Raw genomic sequence first — 25,615 nt, forward strand, 5'->3', positions numbered from 1 at the left:
CAGGACACTAATTGCGCTACCTAAAGGCTAAATAAGGTTCAGCTGCACGATAAATTAGTAAAATTATAGTGATGCTCATATATATATATATATCATAAACAGTCATAAATGCCAATAAAATATAATTCTTCTGCAATATAAAATGTTGTATGCCTGAAAAAAATTGATAATTATAAGTACCTAAGTTGACTAGTCAAGGTGAGGAGATTTTAAATTTTTTTAATTCATTACAGTGTTTTCGAAGTAAATGATTAAATTTCATTTGCATTCATTCGAAAACTTATTGCACATAATGTATGGGGTTGATTTGGAAATCTCGACTCTCTTGAATGCCTGTAATAAGACAGCCATTCAGATGTACCCTCCTTTACATTTACCGAATCATATGCTCCACAATCGTTCCATTGCAAAGTAGGTAATATTTTAATTCATTCTATTCGCTGTGTCTTAGCACAAGAATAGTTCTTTATTTTGGAGACATCCTGAATTATGTCGATATGTGGTGTTATAAAACCCAGACTGGTCCTTTTATGAGATCCATTTTGGACATATTTGTCATAAGGGAAGTATTGACGACTGTGTAAAATATCTCCAAAAAGACCCATCCTGTTTAATAGTAATTCATTGCTACTTGTTACAACTATTTCACGTCCATCATCATCAGGGTGATTTCAACCACCGTCATCAGGGTGAAAGCACCCTAATGACGATTGAAGAGTCGTCCATAGAAACGAACTAAACAAGAGGAAATCCCAAGAAGACACCACGCAGGTTTGTCGTAATTTGGAGATTCGATATTACATACGTGAGAAGAATTAATATATGATTGGATAATAGGTTTTCTGTAAATTTGGTCTGTTTTCCTTCCAGTTTCTTGTATGTATATCGTATATCACGATATTAATCAATGTAAATGGATAAGGCAGTAATAACGGTTAGATCTGCGGGAAATTTATAGTAAATGTTCTTTTCCTTTGTGGAGATACTTTATTTAGTCCGCATAGTTTCCCTCAGTACATCAGCATAAGGTAAGGAAATGTCGGCTGATGCAGTCGAGAGTGGAGGAGAAGAACACTAAGGTGGGTTGAGGAAGATGGCGGAGGGAAATTTGAGAGGTGAGGGAAGGAGTGCATTGTGATATAAAGGAACTCGGTCGGAGTGGAGCACTGATGCGGGAAGAGAGGGTGCGATGGGGAAAAACTGAATCAAGTAGGTAGTGCCCTCTCTCCGAGGGGATGGAAGGGCGTGAGAAATGCGAGGTTGCCACTGTGAGGAAAAAAGGGACTGTTTACACACCAGAATTCAGACCGGTGAAAATGACTCTGAGGAGAGACTCACTCGCAACCCTCTTCATCCAACCTCACTCCACGTACCTCTCACACTCCTCCATTTCTTTTGCAAGCCAAATGTTTTCAATACAGGTAGAAGGTGCGAAGACAAATCTTCGTCTTTCTCAGGAAAATGTACGCATATTTTCTTTATTTTAACCTCCTTGCAATGTGATTACGCATACAGGAAAATGGACACCTTTCCCCCACTTTATTTTTTATTCGCATCCTCCTTTCACACGTTGGACTTCTGTTTTCCCATTACTTAGATATTTCTACTCAGACTTTGAGGAAGTATTTACTCTTCGAGCGAAACATTCTTTTATGGCCTTGCAATGTGATTTGGGTATCTTTTGTCCGAGAGAGGAGTTTCATGCGCGCCCTAAGAAATGGATCGTAAAATTGAGAGATTTTTTGATGCGTTAATACTGTGGAACATCCGCTTTGTTGTGAAGAGTAAGGAAAATAGAGAAAACTTAGGAAAGTACCCGTTTTGAATGAAATTAGGTCACAAACCTCATCTTAATTTTAGAAGTTATACGGTAAGTAGAGAAGAAAGTAGAAGTCAACTAATAACATTACGTAATTTAATGACTGTGTGATACCACTCAACAGTATTCGTGAATATGTATCGTTATAAGCAGCTACATTATTTATTCGAAATTAATACAGCATTTTCTCGCGTAAGACCAAGGAAGTTGCATTATACCTGCATTTCGGATTTCATTTGATTTCTTCAATCGTATTTAAACTAAATCCATTTATTTATCAAATATTGACTGGCGTGGATATATAAACTTCAATATATTCTAGATTTATCGCTATGGTTCGAGTAGGTTGATACAACGCAATCATCCAACTGGAAAAAATTATTAATCACCTGTATATCTTAAAGAGTTATTATCTGATATATTCGATATGCTCCTTTATCGTTCGCATTTATAAAAGGAGATTATTCAAAGTCTGTTTTCTCTTGATTTGAAGTTCCGCAATTCCCAGCCAAATAAGATGATAGGGGAATACTAACAAAACCAAGGCATAAATTCTAGGATATATAGGACCCATCTTCCAAGATGTGCTGATTAAGGACGAAGTTGATATTTCTCATCATAGTTAATTATGATTTTAAAGAATCACATTTAAATCCGTTGTGAATTTAAGATTCCCATAGCACGACACTACGCGATAAATCTAACGATTTTTTACGTGCTATTGGCGTAATATTACACCATCTAAATTTTAAAAAATCGTAGTTCACCATATTTTAACTAATTGGGACAAACCTCTAAATAAACAAATAAAAAAACCAAATCCAAATTCATTCTTCAAAATGATACCGAACGCATATTCTTTGCATCAAAGGTTGGTTGATAAACAAAAATACAAAGTATAAAAATGGTAAGCAAATGGTAAAAGATGTACTGTGTCAATGTCAGCACGTTAAGTAATAAAAATTATTGCGAACTTTATGACTATTCGAAATACGTATTTGACATAATAAGCCCGAAATACGGCAAAATATATTTTTATAGCCGCAAACTTTAAACCTTTTACAAAGGAAAATATTTATTACTATCAAAAAAAAGGTTAAAACTAAACTTATTTCCACTCCAAATATCTCTCGCATACTCGAAGGTTAAACAAGTTTTTTTATACCACCAATGTGTGTCGCATTTGAAAAAGATCGCTTATAGCCGAACTCGAACGGACAAAACGAATAATTTTTTTTTACTGAAGCATCTTGGTCACGAATGGTATTGGAAAGCGCTTAGCGGAAGAGCCTGTGTTGCGTGCGGTTAGAAAAACGGAAAAATTGAATGGCCCATGCACGACGTGTACACTTAGTGGACAACAAGTTCGAAAATTCTCGCAGCCTACGTCTATTGAATTGGAAATTGAATTCGTCACACTGAGGTTAGTGAACCCATTATCAACCACAAAAAATGGATCATACAGATTTATACTCCATTTTCATCAATATTTACGCTTCTAAGTTCACTTTTGGCAACGTGGTAACATACAGGGTAGAGAGCTAGGGTTCCTATCAAATTTTTTAGGGTTCGTAATCTGGGCAACTGCTCAAATCGAAACTCCATGTATAGCGGGAAAAGGAACTACCTTCTCCCCTGAATGTGTTAAATTCACACACCTTAGGCTAATCTTGCGTTGAGTGCTGCGAGCGCCTTCCAAATTAACCTTTTAGTTGAATGTTTGAGTGATTGGTTCATTTTTTGCGGCCAAGAATTAAAAGCATCGACAAGACAGGCAAAATTGAAAATTGTATGCTAGATAAAATCGGATTTGAATTCAAATAAATAAATATTTTAATGAAAGTGAAGTGCAAAATCGTGAAATTGTATACTATTTAGTCATTTAGAATATATTTAATGAGAATTAGGCACCTTAAAATTTAAAATCGAACTTGCAACAAATTCAAAACCAAAATTATTGGGGGGAACAAACCAAACTTCATGCACGGGAATTAAATTTCACCCGGATCCCACCTGAAAAAAATAATTTTATTCGCAATGACTTTTTGTCAATTATTTATCCGGTTATCACAGCCAAAACCACTTTGCAACTATGGATTCCTTTTTACCGCACCAATGCGAGTACCTATCCCGTATGACACCTCTCCAGTTTTAATAGAAACTTGATGAGCTCCCTCTGCGTAACGCATCCGTCGGAGCCCCCTCCTGACGCCTTTCTCCAAAGCCACTAGAACGCGTAATAACGCACGCGCCGCCCGAACACTCTCAAGCCACGCGCTTCATTGTCTCTCGCAATCTCTCGTCGCACTTCACACGACCAATACGGCAACTCACGGGTCTAATTGCGCCCACCGAGCGTGCGTGTGTACGGCCTTCTGTCCATCAAATTTCTCATGCCTACTCTACGAATTCTCTCTCTCTCTCTCGTGCTCCAGACCTAATGGGCTATATAGAGTAGGGCCTAGTCCGTTTTGTAGAAGTTTTATTGAATTGACTGATGATTCAAGTTATACAATCAGTGTGATTGATTGTAAATCGAATAGAATTTTCATGAGTTTCTGAAATATCTACCGCGCTGTGGTGATTGTAAAACAATTCATTTATTTTTAACTATTTTCAATGGAGAAGATAGTTCCCATTGAAGTAGGAAACTTGAAATTTTGGACATATAGCAGGATTTTTTGGCACGCTGAACAGCAGAAAATAGAAGAAAACAATTTCCTTAAGTGTACCGGATCAGCTTATTCCCTGCTCCACAACATAGTTCGCTATGTGCGTCCGTTCGTGTGTTGACCGAAAGCGTTACGTGAACTCATACCCTAGCAAAAAGGTTTGCACCAAGAGGATTAATAGGTAAGTGAAGTATCTTTTGCGCTACCTATTTCCCTTAAGCAATTAAACGGGTGTGCCTATCCGTGAGGGTATCCGTGAGGTTGTACAACGTGACCTAACAAATAGTGATAAGAAAACGACGCAAAAAGACTTTGAATGCAATCAACATTAGCACTACGAGGTTTAAAAGCATGAGATGCATCTATGTGCCAACTATGGTTGTAATCCATACAGCCACATGGAAACGCATAGCGGACTGACAAACAGACATCCTATTTTATATCCATAGATATAAAAAGCATGTAGTCAGGGGTGGATACAGGATTTTATTCTTTTGGGCACAAGGGTTTGAAATGTAAATGATCTTCTCATACTTTAGATTAAAAAAAAATAAAAAATAATTTCTAGGGTATACTAAATAATATCTCTAATTTAAATGAAAGTTATTAAAATAAAATTAAATGGTAAGGCACAATCTTGGTTATAGTCATTAGGGTATATATCTGGCGCAATAATAATACTGTAATTGATGCAAGTTGCACGATGGAAAAAAATAGCGTGTGAAATTTTAAGAATTGATCTTACACTCGTGATACGGATCGCATTCAAAATGTAACACCTTCAAATATAATGGGTATAACGTTAACATCATCTCCTCATCACAGTTATTTAAAGTATTCTATCTTCATCCGTTGTAAACAGTGCGATAGCAATTTAACGTCGTAGGTTCCTATACCTTCCTTTCCTCATCCCAAATCCGAAAAAAAACAATATCTATTGAGTACAAGAAATAGCAGCCTTTGTACTAACAAATTACTCGTCCAACAGAAAGGCTTTATTTAATTTTTAATTAAGTGAGTACGGAGAGTCATCGTTTTGTAAAAAGTAAATAAGAAAATATAACCTAAATTTTAGTATTTAGAACAAACGTAAACAAACATGATGATCTAGAGTGCTGAAAATGTCGGCCTAAAAAGGCGAACAATTTCCCCACCGTAAATATTTATATGGATTCTTAGAATCGAACGGAGAGCGGAAAAATTAATAAAATTTATTTAAAATTTCAATTTGTGTCCACTGAATAATCACATGCAATCACAAGAAGATGTTTTTTAAGATTTAATTTTAATTTTAATTAGAATTTATACCCTCTTTTGTAGTTTTGACGATAAAATTAATGAAAAATGGAAGTTATTATAACCCTATAACGTTTGCACTTCATTTACGTCATTTTTTCCGAGTACATTGCATTTCTGGTGTAAAATGACTCATTTACTCCGAATTAAAAAAAACCCACATATAACATGCGTAAAAATATGACTATATATAGAATGTACGATGTCTGTAGAATCCAGGGTGAGGATCCTAGAGAATTGGTGACGAGGCAGAACCCGAAATGGCTCGTCGGTTGCCCTTAATTTTTTTACACTGTATCGAGCCCGGTAGAATTTGATAATTTTCTCTGTATAAGGTGATTACCCAGCCATGATATATATTCCTGCCTTTACAATTCGAAACAAACTAAGCTTTGAACATGTGCATCTCAATTCTACAGGATTATTAGAACATTCAGTAAGATAGGAGGCATAAGTTTGGACTCTGAGCCAGTTAAGATTACTATTATGAAAGTATTCTACCGATTAAGTTAAGTTTCAATGGAGTACTTAAGAAGCATACTGGTAGCGTCTCCTTCCTTCATGTACTTTCCTCTTCAATTCACAATAAAGCCTACTCCCCAACATTTGATCTAAAAATCCTTTCTTTTCCTCCTCTCCCTCATTTATCTAATTTTATACCGTCACACACTGTTTCCAACATCCCCTATCCATTACAGCGTAAAAATCTATACAAAAACCCACTTAGGTAAGACAAGGAATAAGTTTAAGGTCATGCGAGAGACTAAGTAGTCATACATTTTACGCCGAAATGAAAACATCGAGGGATTCGACTCCTGAAGTGTTTGCAACCCACTCTTTTGATAAGCATGGCCGGTAGCATGGCACTCTGGGTAAACTAAAAATTATAAGTCGAGGCAAACCAAGGTAAATGGAAGGCACGCAATCATGCAGGCAGTAAATAAACCTACTGTATAAATGTGAAGCAGGACTGGCGCGAATCTTATTTTTGATTATTAAGTATCCGAAAAAATGGGCATAATTAACATTTGAGGATGTAGCAAAGATTAGTTTGTTACTATTGCGAACTTTGGTCTAGAGCTAACTCCAATGTAGCGTCAAAAATCTGCTTCAATAGCCAGAAACTAATATTTACTTTTTTCTGCCGTTGATATTATCCAACTATCTTCATATGAAATCACCAGGACGTCAGTATTCCACCAAAAGAGTTAGTGTTTTTTAGTTATACATGTACCTGGATTTTTTACGATATCCATGTGAAATATAGAAGATCAACAGCATATATTGCTTGGAAAAACCATTACACGTAAGTTAATAATAAACGGGAACAAATTAAAAACCAAAAATATAGGGTTTTGTAATTGCTAAATTTACTTTTGAAAAATAAAAATCGCTCTCCTCGAAGCAAAGCCAATCCCCAAAAAAATTACAATGGCGTTGAAAGAAACAACGTATGCTGTGAAAATAAGAGTTTTTAGAAATTATTGGAGGTGCATAAAATGTGCCCAAAAAATTTATAGTTGGAATATCATTCTATTCATAATATGAAATGAACATGTTTCATTTTCCGACAAGAAAATGCAAAAGCATTGAGCACGCTTTCCTGGTTCACGTTCAGGACAAGCATAGGGCAGCCCGTAGACTGCCTGAATAATCGTGTACATGGCTCAAGGGCTTTCCTCATTTTCCATTTAAGCTCACCGCATATGCCTGTGACACAATGCCTATTATTAACCTTTCATGGGTTTCATCTATGAGGAAGAAGGGTAACCTTTTAGAATGAAGCCATTCAATGCTGTGATTGGATGACCACTACCTCCCACCATCTCCTCCCCTATACCTTATTGACCTTGAAGGAATTTTTTTTGTCTAGTTGCACCACGCCGATACATTATTCGTAAGTAACTTTCACGTTAATAACATGGATGTTGTGTGGCTTTTACCCAGTCGTAATGTCTCAGATTGTAGCAAAATATATGAATTACCCATTAAAATTCTGGGCATAGTTTTCATTAATTAATTATTTATTTATCAGCGCAGGTCCTCATATATTGTCATGAATTATTCCTTTTTCTCTGTTAATGACATAATATCATCCAATAGCCAGTCCTGCCACCGATAATATTATTCTCAGCAGCTTATTCAGGTTGCTGAGAATAACTGAAACTAAAAGTATAACTGAAATACACCTTTTATCTAAAACATATGTAATATATCTAAGGAGATACTATAACTGCCTTATATATAAAAAGCTTACGTTATTTTAGGTAATTCTAACATCACAGTCTTCTATCTTCTGGGTAAAACAGTAAAAAAGACTTGTATCATAAATGTATTGCATTTTTATGAAGATTTTCTGTTTAATAAAGTAGATAGCCATTTTGAATGAATTAGTTCTCATCCCTATCAAAAACTAAAGTTTCATATAGGTGGAGAGGAAATATAATTTCAATATTAGCATATCATGGAAAGATTATTTATTTAACTTGTTACATTATATGGTTTTGCGTCTTTTTGAAGTTTTATGGTAGCATTAAAATCTACATAAATTTTGATTGCGATAATATATTAAAGCTTAAGGAAGAATTAATTCTACTGATGGATATTTATAAAACTAAATACAAAATTTATGAATGCACGAACAAAAAATAATTTTATTGGCTGTTACTGTAAAGCTAAGATGAATTCGCAGCTGAGAGGAGGCATAAAGGGTGCATATAGTCCTTTACTCACAAGGCGCTAGCGGCGCGTGCCGTGGGATACAGTGCTTGGGTTCGCGTCATGGATTTCATTTCATGGTTTTACTAAAATGGGATGTTACAGAGGGTTCATGATAGAGATAAGAAAGGGAGAGAACTTTTTTGCGCAAGAGAACGAAATGAGCTCGCTGTAAGGATGTCTGTGAAGACTACCCTCGGGTGTATTGTGTGCCCCAAAACACCAAGGAACGGCTGATACAGAGGGAGAGCCTCCAGCTAGTATGATCATCTCGCCACGCACGGACACTTTTCCGCGAGAAATATTCACGCAGCATATTTTCAGACGTTTTTATTTTACTTCGCGTTCGCTTTGCGTGCTCGCATTCATTCATTAATTCTTTTATTTTACGTTTCTTTCTTTCTTTCTCGTCGGCGGTGGCGCACTATGGCCGAACAATGCGGTCCAGGGAAAGGGAGTTGAAGAGAGAGAGAAAAAAAGGAGGAAAAGAGATAGAAGAGCAAGGGATTTTTTTTAGATGAACATACTCTCCTCATTTGTTTTATTATTATTATTATTCCGCTACTCCTCCACTACTATTTGCAAAAATGTTTCCATTTCGCGAATTTCAATCCGACTCTCTTTTTTCGCCAAGCACACAAGAGAAGAGAGAATGCAAAAGCACCAAGGGCTTCAGTTATTCACATGCATGCACGTACACATGCGGGAATGCCTACACACTTGCATATATGGGTCGGTGATGGTGGCGTTCTGTTCTGCGCACCATCTCTCTCTCCCTCCTTGTGTAGTGGTGCCGGGGTGGGAATAATCTGAAAAAACCTGGCTCTGCTATTTGGGAAAAATGCCCTTTCCTTTTTGCCTCGAGCCGAAATGTATTCCGCAGAACTAACAAAGGAAAAAATGGGATGAAACAACAGATGAAGCCTATATATGGCTCGTCGAGAATATAACGGGCACGTATGCGGTGAGAGTTGAAATAGGTGAGATTTCTGCACTACTTTGAAAGGGAAGTAAGTTATTTTATCCCAACACAGCACATTGCTTTCGAAAAGAAATATAAAGCTAACGGCATTTTCAGCCGTTATAAACGTGCCTGAGAACTTGAGAATCCACTTAGTAAAGAGCATTTTTAATGAAATGATGCTATAAAAGGAGTTGAAAACGTAGTAATTTATAGAAGTAACCACAGAAGGGAAATTACTTCGGCATTAGCAATGCCATCTGCAGAAGTTGGCGTCGTTTATTTTCAACGTTTAAGGGCTCTGGTTAAGAGACATGGACGTGAATTATCCCATGGGGAATGTATAATGATTCATGACCATGGAAAAACAATGAACAACGCATATATAATTCTTTCTCCGTGAAAGTGAATTTAAGGCTTAACTAAGCCATACAAAACCAGCATAGTATCTCAAAGATGAAACAAATACGTAGAACGAGCCTTTAGCATCCCTTTAGATATTCTCCATGAAATATGAGTGACTCATCTAGAGTGAGATTTAAAAGTAATTACGTAATGAAAATTGAGGTCCAAAAATCAAAATTGAATCTCGATAAGATCTACAACTAACTTGTATATTTCATTTCTACTTCAGAAAATATTCTCATCATTCTCCTTAAACTAGTTTATAAACATTATGCAATGGGCAAATTGATTAGAAGAAAGCAGTACTTAGCTGTAAGCGAATCCAGGGAAGATAATAATTGAATTGAAATTCCTATCCCGGAGAGTCTTGCGAGAAATTTCTCAACGCCTCCAAAATCCCCGTCATAAGCTACGGACGATGAATCCTCACCGTCCTAGAAGAATCTACGGAGAACATAGAAAAAACATGATAGGAGGAAAAGGGCCATGCAAGAGTGTGGCTGGCACGCCCATTCATTCTCGTCTAGGCGATTATTAATTCATACCCTAATTAGCGATGCTTAAAATTGGAATGAAAGGAGAGGGTGAGAGAGAGAGGGGGCCATTTGTCCCAGTCTAGCCTTTTCCACGGGATGTCGGGCGGAGGGGGCGATTTGTATCCTGTCTCGCGTAACACGGAGGAGGAAAGGAGAGAGAGGAGGGGAGTGAGTCGGAAGGGAAGGGGAAGAAAACAGTAAGACGCGAGAGGGGAGGGTGAGAAGACGTGAAGGGGTCGGGGAGCAGAAAGGGAATCTTTCATGGAAATGTTGGAGGGGGGATGGGGTTGAGTGGGGCGTGAGTTGAGGAGGGGTTGGGGGGGGGTAAGTATGGGCTCCATTCTCCTGCTCACTCACTCACTCACTCACAGTGGCGGCATTCCGTTGACGGATGAGTGGGAGGAGCTGAAGGAGGGTAGAGGTTTTTAGTGGGTGAAAACGGAGAAAAAAGCACAAGGACGGAGGGCGGAGAGAAGCGACGCCGCTGTAAGGGAAATGCTTAACCGGAAAAAAATGATTGAGCTGGTATCATGAATGACTGAGGGACTCGAGGGTGGAATAAGGTGGCGTAAAGCAATTGAATTACGCATATAATTCAATGTTTCCTTAAAAAGAAACCTTATAATCGCAGTTTTTCATTCGTTTGTCACTACGAGGGTAATAAGAGGTTGAGATATTTTAATATTGGCACTCAAGGTCTGCACAAAATGACACCTTATTTATATCTCAGATATTACGCCTGAGTGAATCCTGTTACGACTGAGTTTCTAATCCCATGAGGGTTTTCACTGGATTATTTACATTATTCGCTGCTACTGAGAGCTGGAGATATGCAAAGTAAGAGAAAGAGTCACTGACAACTATCATTTTTAGGTTCATGATTGTTTAAGAAACTGGTGCAAATAGTTACCCTAATTAATTTTCAATTGACTAATTGTAAGCCTGCAGTAATCTAATTTGCCTCAAATTGCAGAGATCTATTCGTTCACGAAAGACGACATTTGAAGCAACAAGTCCAGTTTCCAATGACGAGCAACCTGAGGAAAAGCATAAGTTAGTGAGTTATAGTTTCAACTAACCTATCTGCTAATAACAAATTTTAGGTAAAGTACAAAGCAAATGTGAGTGCATTTGAACATGAGTAAAACATAAATTTTTTACTGCATGGTTCTTTGAAAAAAATGCATTTATACTGTTACAAAAGCAACATAGAAAACAGTCAAATGCACATTTTTTGCCCCCAGAGCTAGAATCACATCCGACCATGTAAATAAATACCTCTGACTCTGACATCATTCACAGTAGCTAAAAGATGCATGGCAAAAGATAAGACGAGCAATTTGTTCATGAACGTGGAATAGAGGGCTAGGGGAGGAAAAAAGAAAGTTACACTCAAGCAGAGTATAGGGGGATGTGGCAAGTTATTGCGACAAACAAGTGAATATTCCAGGAGATTCTAAGTGAGGAAAGCTTTTCCGACGAAAGTTGAAAGGAGAAAACTTCAAAAGATAAATGTAAGTACATTTTTAGTATACAAGGTTGAGGATAAAGTTATTTCATCTGACATGCCGACCTTTTTGCACCTTTTATTGGTCATTACGAGGAAATAACAAAAGGTATGTTCGGGCGGTAATTTGCAATGAATACAAAAGTGTAAACAAAACTTCCGACTCAAAAGCCTCTCCTCTTTCCTCAAATACCGCTATGGTGAAGTTCTTTATTCTACCACCTTCAGTGAATTCGTCAACTATGTTCAGCTATAAAATGAGTCGCCGAAGAAAAAATCGCTTCATAAAGTGACAGGAATTTTTTTATCTTCACTTTTATTCCGGGTAAAAAGACGCTTCAATTAGCTCCCTGTTCTGTTTTTTTACTCTGTCCTTTTCTCTCCCCTTAACTCTTTCCACTTTTGAGTCGCTAACGAAAACCTTCATCTCCTTTCCGTGACGAGTAATTTTCTTCCTTTTTTAGGGTTGGCCACAGGGTGTATTTGGCAATGGGAAGTTGATTGATCATAAACATGGAGAGAAAACTCTTTCAACGCCAAAATAAGGAGATTCTGTATTCCTGGCCGTAGAAGGAAACGGTAATAATACCGATGTGGAATGAGAAAATTTCCGCTGTTATAAAGACCCTAAATCTTTTCACGGATAAATTGACAGAGAAGATAGAAAGGATTGAATACTAAGAGAATCTTTGGTCAAATACGTCGGAGCAATGGAAAATAGTAGATGTACGGGAGAAGCAAGCTAATGATTGTGTGCTCTAGAGGAATCAGCGCGGTTAGAACTGAGGCGAACGGAGATGACTTGATTTTTCATTTATTTTACTTCGCCCAGCTGAGACCAATATCCGCCCCCTTCTTCCTCCGAGTCGGGACTCTTTTACAGAATTTCAGGTATTTCATCAGTAAAATGCTTAAATGCAAAGAATTTGGCACGTAGACCAAATATTTTCATTCATGAGGCATTTGCGGTCAAGCCAGAATGACAGGCAGTCGGTCAACATCCAATGACTGCCGCACGTATTTGGTACATCAGAAAGTCTCCTTGAAGACATTTGCAAAAACTTCTTTGAAATAAATAAATATTAATAAAGAGATAGTTAAATAAGTAATGAAATAGGGTAACAATTTAAACTCTGGGTTAAGATTTATAAAAAAGTTCCTTATCCAGAGGAATAAAACAGTAGAAGACGATTACTTGACTTTACTATCTATTTATTTTGCCTGGCCCGGGTGAGGCCACAATCCGGGCCCTCGGGCTATTTTACAGAGTTTCATGAGAAAATGCATTATATTGTGGCCCAGCCTAATTATTGTCATTCATAATTCAGTTCTTTTCAAATCCAGAGTTCACGCTGGTGGGCAATACCCATCCTTAACCGCATACGATTGGGGAATCAGGCAGCCTCCAATGTGGGAAATTGTGGACATTTGTGAGATATAGTTGCAAAAAAAATACATATCGATAAAAAGGAAATTAAATATTAGTCTGAGTATAACAGAGAAGGAAAGAGCTTGCATAAGACCATATAATGGCGAAGGAGGAAGACCGCGAAGAGAGGGATGAGGGGAAGATTTTTCGCCGGCTAAGAAGATGGTGAAAAGACGGAGGAGAGTGGATATTTTGTCGGCTAAGAAGAAGACGGGTGGTGGTGGAGAGGAGGGAGACGCTGAGGGAGCCAACATCAGGGGTGGCAATGAGGAGAAGAAAGATGGCAGAGCTGAAAGAAAGATTTATCAAAGGAGTGATGAAGTTAGCGAACGAGGACACGAGACCAGGGACCTGAAGGGCTGAAAGAAGAAGGGGGATGGCTTTGGGGTCGGAGGAACCTTCAAGGAAGAAGGGAAAGAACGTTGGGGGCAGGACGCTTAGAGGGAAAGGGTGGAAAGGATTAATGGATACGAAGGAAGAGAAGAGGTTTTTTTGGAGGCCCAGAGAAATACTTTTAAAAGGACCGGAATCCCTCGTTATGGGAACCTGCGTTCGACCAGGAGAGCAAGAGGAATAACTCATGGCGTAAGAGACAAATATAGATGCCTAGACTGGTAATGCGTGCATATTTAGCTAGTGATCATCGGATGGGAAGAAGTCATTTGCATTGGATTTCGTGGTTCTTCATTAGGGTTAAGGGCAGGGCTTTGACGCTTCGGAGCAATTACATTGGGCCGTAAAATTTTCACGCCCTTTTACCATTAGGGCAGAACAAGTCATTCAGCCACCCCCGTGCCAACAGCATGAAAGGAAACTGCGGTCACACATGATGGCTACACCATTTAGGCGAACGATACATTGCTAACGGAATGTGCACTTACCACAAGACTAAAATATAAGCCTGTCATATTCTGTCATTGAAGCTGAAATACATTGCGACAGCTAGCGAAGAAGAAATGGTGTAAGTACTTCCTTTCCTTGGAATGCCTATTCCTAGTCTCCACATTAGTAATTTAGAAATAGACACTTAAAAATACTAATATAGATACATATTTCCTCCAATGATAACTATTGCTTTTCACCTTGAGAGGGAGACAATAGATGCGTTTTGAGTCTAATTCAAACGTCATTTTAAAGAATAAATTGAAAAATGATCATTAAGAGTAAGTAAATACAGTTAAAAATAATTGAGTAAAAATGTATTTCCTCAATTTTTAATTATGCTAAATGGTGAGACAATGAAAGACTAATGGATAAACTAGTTGGTATTAATAATCAAGCTCCTTATTGACACAAAGTATTAATTCCCTCACGCAAAAATGCAGTGCATTACGATATATACTATTCTTCTCACTCCCATCATAGTACACAACCTCGACTTCAATGACCTACAGGGTTTGTCCGGAAAGTAATAGGACTGAGTCGATTTAAAAAAAAATTATTGAGCCAATCGTTACAATTCTTTAAAATCTTTCAAATAGGCTCCTTCTGCGTTGATGCATTGTTGCCAACGCAATTTCCAAGCATTGAAGGCGTCAAGGAAGGCATTCTCCGGAATAGCCTTGAGAGCCGAGGTGCATGCTGCTTGGATCCCCTCTGTCGTCTCAAAATGCTTGCCTTTCATCGGCCATTTCAGGCAAGGAAACAAAAAAATGTCTGGGAGGGCCACATCTGGGCTGTAGGGCAGTTGCAGAAGCGTTGGTATACCGGCCTTGGTTAGGTAGCTGTTCACAAGAAAGGCGATGTGAGCCGCAATTTCTGGTCGTCAGTGAGCACTTTTAGGACCATCTTCGCGCACACCTTGCGCATGTTCAAATGCTCTGTCACAATGTCACGAACCACAGACTTTGATAAATTTAACATCTGGGCAATTAAACGAATACTTATTCGACGGTCTGAGCTGAAAACGTTGCGCACAAGAGTCACATTGTCGGTGTTTGTCGAAGTCGCAGGTCTTCCAGCACGGTCTTCATCAGCGACCTCTTCCCGGCCCTCCAAAAAGGCCTGGTGCCACTGAAACACACCACTTCTTGCTAAAGCAACATCTGGGTAAGCCTGCTTGATCATATCAAACGTCTCTGTCGCAGATTTACCGAGTTCCACACAGAATTTAAGCACGTACCTCTGCTCTAACGAACGCTGCATTTTCGGCTTGCACCACTCACAGAAACATGTCGGACAAAAATGTCTATCCTGACTCACCAAGTGCTCGGAGACAACTGACCAGCCACTCGTTCGTTAGCTACCCTCTACCGAATCCAGTCGGTACGCGCACGCTCCGAAGTACAGTCGCGGCGGAAGAAAATCAGTCCTATTACTTTGCGGACAAATCCTGTACGTAGGGCAAAGTGCTCGCTGGGATATAATAACTAAAGATAAACAGGCTTTGCTTCCTTTGAGGGCTTTCTTCAGTGGTTGTCTTAGTGAATAATTAGTGGTATCTCATTACTACACAAATACAAAGCAAAATTTTTTCGAACGCAAAGGAGTATCTGTAGCGGAAATTAAAAATTTACAGATAGACAACAGTTAGATGAGGTTATATGTAATTATATTTTAATCATAACAAGTTACGTTCAGACTGCAAAGTCTATTAACTTGCAATCAATAAAATTGACTTATAAAAATGGTTCGTTCATAGTTATGTTGAAAATTACATGAATTAGGAAAATTATCATTTGGTAATAGACTACGTCATACATCTCCTTTGCCTGCCAAACGAGATATGTTTTCACAAAATTTCAGATTCAGAAACTTTAGGATAAAAATTTAATTAAGGAATAAACCCTAGGACAGTTGTTTACAACATTCAATATTTCAACACAAAAATAATAAGATTTTTCGCCAAATAGTCGATAAACATCGCTTAAGTTATGTAAAAGAGCAAGGTTTAGCCTAAATTTCTCGAAATTAAGGTGATTATAACCATATAAGGGACTACATTTAGAAAGTAAGATGTAAATCTAGGTTATTGTATAATTATTTAGGTGCAAAATTAAAATTTACCTTGGAATTTGTAACTTTTAAGAGTGTTATCCAGGAAGATCAGGCCTTTTGACTTAGAGCTCTCCATAAAATGCCATTAATGTCTTCTCATCGTAAGCTTCTGCATCTACCTTGGAATCCACCTTACGCCTTGTGATTAAACAGATCAGGAATTCCCGGCTGATAGTGGTGCGGTTGCACCGGCAAAATATTCCAGCATACCGAGTGCGCCCTTGGATCAAAGGGATGTTCCGCAGCAAGATTGAGATTCTGTGGTGTAAGCTAGATCCCTCTGCAACGTATATGAAAGGGATAATACCGCTGTAGATGTAGTGGTATCTCGAAAAAAATCTTATGAGAGAAAGACTGTAGCTAATGAAATGAAACCGTAATCTAAGGTCGAACTCATTTTATAAAAAAACAATTCCTACCATATCGAAGAATAAAGACTTTTATGCCTCCCTGAGATATTTATCAGATAGACCCAGAACTTAACTCATAATTATTCTCTGGAAGAAAAGCATGGAAGGTTATAAAATATACCGCGGAACTGTTCAATTTTAGCTACTTAGAAATTATTCCAAGGGAACTTTTTGGAAGGGCTTTTGGGAAGGCTGAACATTCACATGAATTGCCATGAGAAAAATATTCAACCAATTTTTTTAGTCATGGCAAGTCATGTATGATTCACCGCCATTCATGCGGAAGGCTTCGAAATATTACACTATGCATTCAAATTTGGACAAATGATATTAATACTTCACGCTAATTTAATAAAAGCCATAGTCATAAAATTAGTATTATTTTTACTTGTTTTAACGTGAATCAATTATATTATACTACAAAATAAATAGATTCTATTAGATAATCCCAAGTAAGGTATTCAATATTAGCATTTGATGAAGGGAAAAACTTTGACTCAAAGAAGTGATTATTTTTAAGTAAATTATGTACTTATCGAATTTATTGCTGAACATGATTCTGTACAAAAAAAGAAATATTATATGATCAATGTAAGCAAAATATTATTTAACAATCTACTCCTTATGCTAAACGGGGAAGCGCCAGATAATGTTCGTGGCTAATGAGAAGATAGTTGAGATAATATTCCACTCATTCAATTATCTAATCTGTGTAGAATGAGGAACTTGCATGAATTTTTTTTATTCCACAGGCGGACAGAAAATAATTTTCTGATTACAACAAAGAAAACTGCATGTATATCTGAGTTTTCTTTCGCGATATATTCAATGATAAATATAACGCATTTTAAAGCGCGGGAAAAACTCCCTCACCCCCCAAGCAACTGCCGACGAAGCCTCGATGACGTCATAGGTGCCTAAACATCACACGAAGCTTTTATTGTGATTGTTTTTAATAGTTGCCAGCAGTTGTGATAGCTTCGTTTGTTAGACGTGTTGATTATTTTCTATTTAAAGATAAATATCCGACGATAGAGGCTCGGAAGCCCTCATATTTTGTATTATTAATAATATTAATATCTTAGTAAGGGCACAAAATATAAAACTGGAGCAGTTAAACCAAAAACTTTTTTATACCTAAATAACATCGTTGTAGGAGTCTGAGCCACGTCCGTTGGAAGGAGGATACGTTAATTGTAAGTTGATGTTATCGACGGCATATCCTTCATTTAAGTATGTTATTAGAATGATTTTGATGCTTACTAATGTCCGATTAGCTTTTATATGCAATAACTTCATCCGTTTATTCGTAAGTACCGGAGAACTCGTCGTTTAGGACTGCCTGTACTTGTATTATGGGGTGAATTCCAGTCAATGCAACTTTTGCTCGCTGATTGGAGACATCTAGGAATATTTTAGTGCCAAAATAGAGTTATTTTCAACGTGACATCTCCCGTTAAGCTACTGCTAATAATCACAGTGCCAGTGGTTGTAATGCACAAAGTTTGACAAGGTTGAATAATATCGGTTAAGATTTATCAGTGTTCCATCGTGATTGAATTGTAAAAAGTGCTATTAAGCTAACGATAAATGTCTAATAGTTGTGTAAAAATTGTCAGTGGCGTGTTAACCTCCGTTGTTCACCGTAGATATGTCATTTCACGATCAAGCTATTGAAATAAAAACTGTGTGAAGTTTGTTATTCATTTATTTCAACGAATAGTAGAGAGAAAATTCACCTGTGTCGCTTGTGTGGGCCAATTTAAGGCTTTAAGTCAGTGAATAAATAGTTGTTATCACCATAACGAGCTCTGTTATTGTAAGTTTTACGTGATGAATATAAGAATGAGACAGTGACTTCCAGTTTTTGATAAGAGTATTTGCCTATTTCCCACTATATTTTTATGGTATATGCTAGTATATTGTTTATGGATTTACCTATTCTATTAAAATAGGTTGTAGCTTGTGTGTGTGTTAGCAGCGGAACTGATTCGCAATCTCACATGTGGATTGTGTGCAGACTGTTTTGTTGTGAATTCGTACCGTAGGACGGATAGGAGTACCTTCTCCGCTAATACGGCGTTGCCAAATTCAACAGCACAGCTTACGATCGTTATCCTCCAGTATTACAAGTTTCTTTTACATCTCGATTTACCACCGACGTATAGCAATAATATGTCTTAACAAATTCCATGAGGGTCGTGGCATCAATTTTTGGTGTACTAAAAAAGGCTGGCGTCCTAACACACGCCTTTTAGGCGGCTTGCGGGGTATTATGAGGATGTAGATGAATTGCAGGTGTACTATTCAAACGAGCGGCAACGTTATCCATTTTTATGATAAATAAAACATAGAAAGTGAATCGCTTGTACTTCAACATCCCGATATCGCATTATTAATATGCCAAGTAATAATCGTGGCACAATAGCAATAGGAAAACTTACCCAAGAATAACAGAACAAAATAAAGCGACAATGAACGGCTAAATACTCCCTCAAAACAAATTTTAAGGCATGCGCTAAGCGTATTTACCAACTCCATACGGTTGTTTAGGCACCTATGACGTCACGCCTGGCCTCGGCAACGCTCGGGTGTCTTCGCGCAGTGGGCGGCTCAGAGAAATTTTTCTAAATTTTTGAGTCAATTTTTTAAAATCTTTTGATGTTGAATGGGAAAAATTTAGGTATTTTTGCGAGATAATATATCCATTTTACTTATTCAAAATAGTTTTTAGAGCAATCGACGACCCATGCAAGTTCCTCATTACACATGCCTAGCTTTGATTGCATTTCAAAGTACTGGAATGATTTTTGGATGAAAATGTCCAGCAAGCAGCACTTATTAAGGGAGTAATTTTCTCTAAATGCCTCCTCTCCATTTTATAGAAATTACACTTTTGACAGTATATTACAGAGAATGATCTACCATAGTTGACAATCCCCATCATCTAAGGGAAAATCTTAAGTTACTCCCTTCAATGACATAAAATTTTTTATGTCGAATTTTGTGGTTTAGAGCAGAATAACCATTCACGGAGAATGGAATTCCGAGTACATTTTCATATATCCTTGGATAAAGTCCTAGTTCTATCCTCCAAGAAATAAACAACCGGATTAAACTGACTACTACGGACCAAACATTCCACCTTAAAAGCAAAATATAGAAAAATGTCAACAATTATAAATGCTTAACACATATTTTCCAATGCCATCCATTTTAGAGACCCTATTCTGGAAAACGATTATGCTAAAATTATTGCGATACATCTTCAATAAATCATTCAAATATAAAATGCACCTCAGATAAAATACTAGGGCAGCGTTTCTATATCAGATACAGGATGATATAGACAAGAAGCTGCCCCATAATCCCTCAAAATTTCAGGTATTTCACTATCAATAAAATTATGCGTTAGAAAAAGACTGCACGATAAGGAAAGATGGATGTATGTTGAAACGGTATTGTCGAGGGCAAATAATAAAAAGGGCCTGGAACGGCTTCTGAAATCTTTTGGATGATGCTCCACCATTTTTGCTACAAATCTACTCATTCCTAGTATGCAATATGTGGAAAAATGTTCAACCGGTCGCATTTTGCATTTTTGAGTCTTTATGCACGGCTAAAAGCATAAAAGACATCTCATGAAAATTTCAAAATTACGTATCAAGGTAAACTATTTTTGACTCAAGGGCCAACGCAAAGTAGATTTTAACGTATAATCATGCCAAAAGTACCTTTATTGCAAAATTAGAAATTGCCTCGGAGAAAATGAATACCGAGCTCGGTGGCGAAGAGTTAAAGTCCTTGCCTGCCAAAATAGAGTCTTCTCGGGTATATGGTCCCTATTGAGGGAATATTTGATCATGCATGTGTATTGGAGAAAGATTGAATAAAACTCGATGTAAAAGGCCATAAAGTGATGTCAGAACGTAAGTTTCCGCGGCGATGGTTTTCTCTGCATTTCTTCAGGGTTTTCTTCCGCGTCAGCTTGTTTTTAGGTCTACAAAGAAGGCGACGTGGAAGAAAACCCTGAAGAAATGCAGAAATTAGGCCATAAAGTGATGTTTTCGGTAGTACGAAAAAAAATTAGTATTATTTTATGTGAGATAAATGATGATATTGACTAAAATCTACCCTATATACCTTTAAAATTCTAGATGGATTGAAAGGATATTTACGAGAGCGAGTGGTAATTTGGGGTCCGGTTGAACGACTCCTTGAAATCTATCGGCTGATGTTAGAATCTCTTCCTCGCCTCCACCATAACCTCTGATTCGCAACCCACCCCCGCTAACTCGAACGGAGAGCTAGAGATGAAAGCGAAGGGATATCTGAGGGCGAGAGAAGTTGGGAGAAGCCGGCAAACGTTCCACCCGCGGCTAATTCCAGCTCTCCCTTCGTCTCTCCTCTCTGATTCTCCAACTATATCCCTCTCAAAACTCAACTCAACCCCCGTCTAACCTCCAAAAGAAGGAGGGAGGAGAGAGGAGAAAAAAACACCCCAAAGCACAACCTTACCCACCCCTTCATCTTCAACGAGACACACACTGAGCAACCCCCTCATCTTCCAAAAACCCTCTCTACTAAGACGCCGGGGCTTTTGTCCCGTGCAGGATTCATTTCTGTCAAACGTAATTGGATACATATTTCATTGCCTAATTCCCAAACAGGTCCCAATGCTCTTTGAGAGCAGGAGGAGGAAGAGGGAACTGGGTGGATTGTAGGTCTTCGCTAGAGAGAACCGGAAAAGCGCGGGGGGCGAGGTTGAGAGTGAAGGAAGGGGTATTTCGGGCTAATTCAGGGGGTGGGTAGATATATAATCGCGTAATCTTTTGGCCAAGGTTTATGCGACGAGGTTTTACCCAGAAGGCACGAGCCTTGAGGCTGGCACGTGTGTTTGTGCAAGACTTGTATTCATTACCGGAGGATAGAGGCTCATTCTGATGCATCAGAAGTATTTATTCATGGGTGGGATTTAACGACAAACAAGCCTACAGTTTCCTTGCAGTGGGAAGCTGGTGGGAGATGATATGATAGAGAAGGACATAAAATTACATGAAGACGCAAGGTTGAATCTCTATTGGGGGCCTGCGTCAAATGGCATCGATAAAAAGAAGCAAGATAAAACCTTAGCCTCATGAATTTCCTTTCTAGACACGAATTTTGATTAATTCCTAAAATCCTTGATTGGTTATTGGGAAAAGAGAATTAGTCAAAGGAAACACGAGACAACTTCACAGCTTTATATTTTCATTTGATAGCTTTTCAAGATATCCTTTAGAAATAATAATGGAGCTGTTTTCTTTCTCATGACTTCTATAATTATTGTTGATTCAGTATATTGGAGTATAGATATGTCTTCAAGACCGTGAATAAACAAAAAGTACTAATTCTAGGAGGACAGACAAAACAAATGTTTTATATACAGGCAAAAAACATTTTTCAACCGCAATTAATTATCTTTATCGATTCGAGACAATCGAAAACTCAATCTTCCTTAATAACTTCTAAGGAAAATAAATGCGCAATGAAATGCCGTATTGATATTGGTGGATTTATTAAATGATCATGTCCTACTTACCGAATAAAAAAGAATAGTCATTCTTAAAACTTGGAAAGTTGTAAAATCGAGGCCATTCGAAATTTTATGACGAGTTCTAAATCAAGGAATGAAACGGTACATAAATACACTTGGGTGAAGAATCGACTAAAACACGGTAACAAATATTCAGGAAGAATTCAGCAGCGAAATAAATATGATTGAAAAAGTGCATACAATTTTATTGATCTCGTGATGGGCCAATTGGCTTAAATTACTCAGTCAGAGAGGAAATAAAATTTCTGGAGGTCTTCCCCAAATCGAAATCCTCTCATCATTGCCATTTTATGACCGAAGAGCTCTTATCATTAATTCATGCGTGAGAGGCCCCAATTTTATACGTCAATGGGATTGAAACTAGATCGAAATCCAATAGCGCTTCGAAAGTATAAGCGCGAAAAAAATACGGGAGTTGTAAAAAAAATCCCTTAGATTGGCGTTAATTCAAACGAGATTTCAATGAGGCTCTCAAAAACGCATTTGGTCAATTTTTCAATTACGCCCTCCCGTTGCGCTGTAAAATATGTGCCCTCTTAAAAAAATGAGGGGAGCTTCTCCATTATCAATTTGGAAGGTTCCATTTTATTTTGGGCAGAAAAAAGGAGGATCCAGTAAGATATTAAACCTTTAACTTATGACGGAATCAGAAACACCGCCCCATCGGACTGAAAATCACTATGGAAAGGAAGATTGATCACAAAACTGTGTGTCGAAACAATAAAAAACAAGTGACCTATTTGCAGCACTAGCCTCATTCATAATAACTCTGAAAAGAGAATTCTATTAGTCAATAAGGACAAAGTAGAATATAATAAAACAATGAGAAAACACGCGTAGAAATAATGAAAATTTTAATGAATACTGATATAGTTTCAATGGACATAAAGGAAATATTTCGCGTGCAAACATCATTTATAATTTTTAATGCGATTTTAATCACGTTTCAACTTCGGATGACAACTTCCGATGAAGGAAACGCTACCCTATATACATTTGCCAATGTAAGTATATGTTTAGGTTTAACTACATTTAAGTGATATACATAATAAAAATAAGTTGGTAGTAGTCAACACCAATTTAATGAAATCGTCGACGACCCGGAATTTAACAGCTGGTGTCACTGTACCAAGTAGCACTCACTGACAGTTGAAACTGGCAGGTGACTGTATTTATTTTATGTGGACTAAAGCTAATTTATTTTTACTATGAATACAGTCAAAAATCCATATTCCTGTTAAAACTGACTTATTCCTAGTTTATCTATATTCACAGTCAATCATGAGAAAACCATTCCTGGTCACCAGAATTCTCAATCCGCGGTTTTTTTAATAGAACAGTTCTCACCACCTACAGTCACTTTTACGCCTGATCTTCTTCCACTAAATCTCGCAACTCAACAGGATTACTTGATTGGAGGAGTGTTGCTTGAGCTTTCGTGATACGTATAGATGAATGACGATATCTAAATCACCTAATATTGACGAAATACTGCTCATTTCCGTATTTCAGTTGATAACTGTAAGTATTTTGGCTGCCATAGAATGTAATTTCGGGCAAAGAATGCGAATAACATATTTTAAATTTTTTGGAAGCAAATAAAATACGGTTGTGCGACAATGTATTGATATAGCTATTTTACTTTCATAGGCACACCAGATACCAAAGCAATCATCTCCGATTTCTATGCCATAGCAAATTCAACGCTTCCATTCGCTCGGATAGTTATTTTATGTAGCACACACTAACAAGCCATCCAAACAAATTGGGAGAATCTTATTCAACTCTCTTTTCAGTCTCCTCATTAGCTTCCTGCCTTTTCACCTCCAATAACAACAATGAAACTGACAACAACCTACCTACTTCTTTCCCCGTTTAACACACTCCTTTCTAACTATCCTGTTCATTTAGTTCCAGACTGCTCATTCAATAGCAACGTCTTAGCCCAATCTCACTACAGACGCTCTTCCTTTGCGCATCGTTCGTCTTTTGTTTGCTCGGCAGATACGATCCAAGCGGGACTATTCGCTTCCTTTTTTTTGGGGTGAATACCGAAACAAATCCACTTCCTTTGCCCTCTTCTTCACCATCAATCTCAGGTACCAACCTTTTCCGATTGACCCCCGTAATTTCTCTCATTTTTCTTAATCTCTCTCTCCATCCTGTCTCTAATTATTTACTTCATTCATTTCTCCGAGCCCCTTTGTTTGCATTCCATCGTTGAGTCCACCTTAAACGATTCATTTACCGTGAATTCTGTCTTTTTCCCTTGTCATATCTAAAGATTTAGGGTAACAGTAAGAGTATACAAAAGATGGAAAGCTTTAATGACCCTCTGATGGCGAAAATTATCTCAAAATAAAAGTTCTCAAAACCCAAAGTTGTCCTTTTCTCCCCAATTCCAGTTTAAGGAATTGGAAAAGAGGTTTTTATTCCGCATTTCCCTCTCTTAACCAACGATTTGTTTTCTCATTTGAGAGCCAAGGAGAGAATGAATAATTTCCCCAATGAACCTTTAATCCCTTTCATTTTCGGAGGAAAAAAAACATCATTTCTTGTTCTTGTTCGCAATTGATGAAGTACGACTGCCCCATCTCCGCTAAGTTTCAATTTCGAGCGTAAGTAATTCCATGAGTGCTTCAAAGAGGAAAAGAATAAATGGTAGGGAGAAATTTGCTGCAAGGAGAAAGACGTAGATGACCAAGGGCAGTTAAGATCCATTCTGTTATGCTGACAAAACCCGTCCACCTCACTCTATCTTCCACCATTCCCCAAGATTACTTATCCCATGTGCTCAATTATCCAATTATCCACTTCCAATACTGTAATCAACGTTTTTTAAACCTTTTTTGTTCCTGGGGCAATTCATTCTCAATTCTACTGATATCACTAGCCAAAGTAAGAGTATATAAAACGTTTATGCAACCCTTTTTTTATTAGTTTTCCAATTGGCTACTTTATAACGCAGTTTCATTTAACAATCTTTCTCTTTGGCTACCTTACCACATCCTTTTATGGTAATTCTTCCAGAAAGCCTTAGTTTTTTTACTATTTCTCTACACTCATAAATCAAATCTGCACTGCTGTAACAACGCAATATTCCTTGCTTGCCTTTTTCCTGGACAATTCATGGAAGTTTTTGGGATTAAATACTTTTATCTTATCGTTAAATATAATCCATAGTAAATAAAAATAAATCCGTAAATTCCATTGCTCTATTGTATTTATAGGAAATAATGTTGCTTATCGAAATAGAATTGTATACACAC

The sequence above is a fragment of the Ischnura elegans genome, chromosome 9 (assembly GCF_921293095.1).
Source record: "Ischnura elegans chromosome 9, ioIscEleg1.1, whole genome shotgun sequence".
Lineage (NCBI taxonomy): Eukaryota > Metazoa > Arthropoda > Insecta > Odonata > Coenagrionidae > Ischnura > Ischnura elegans.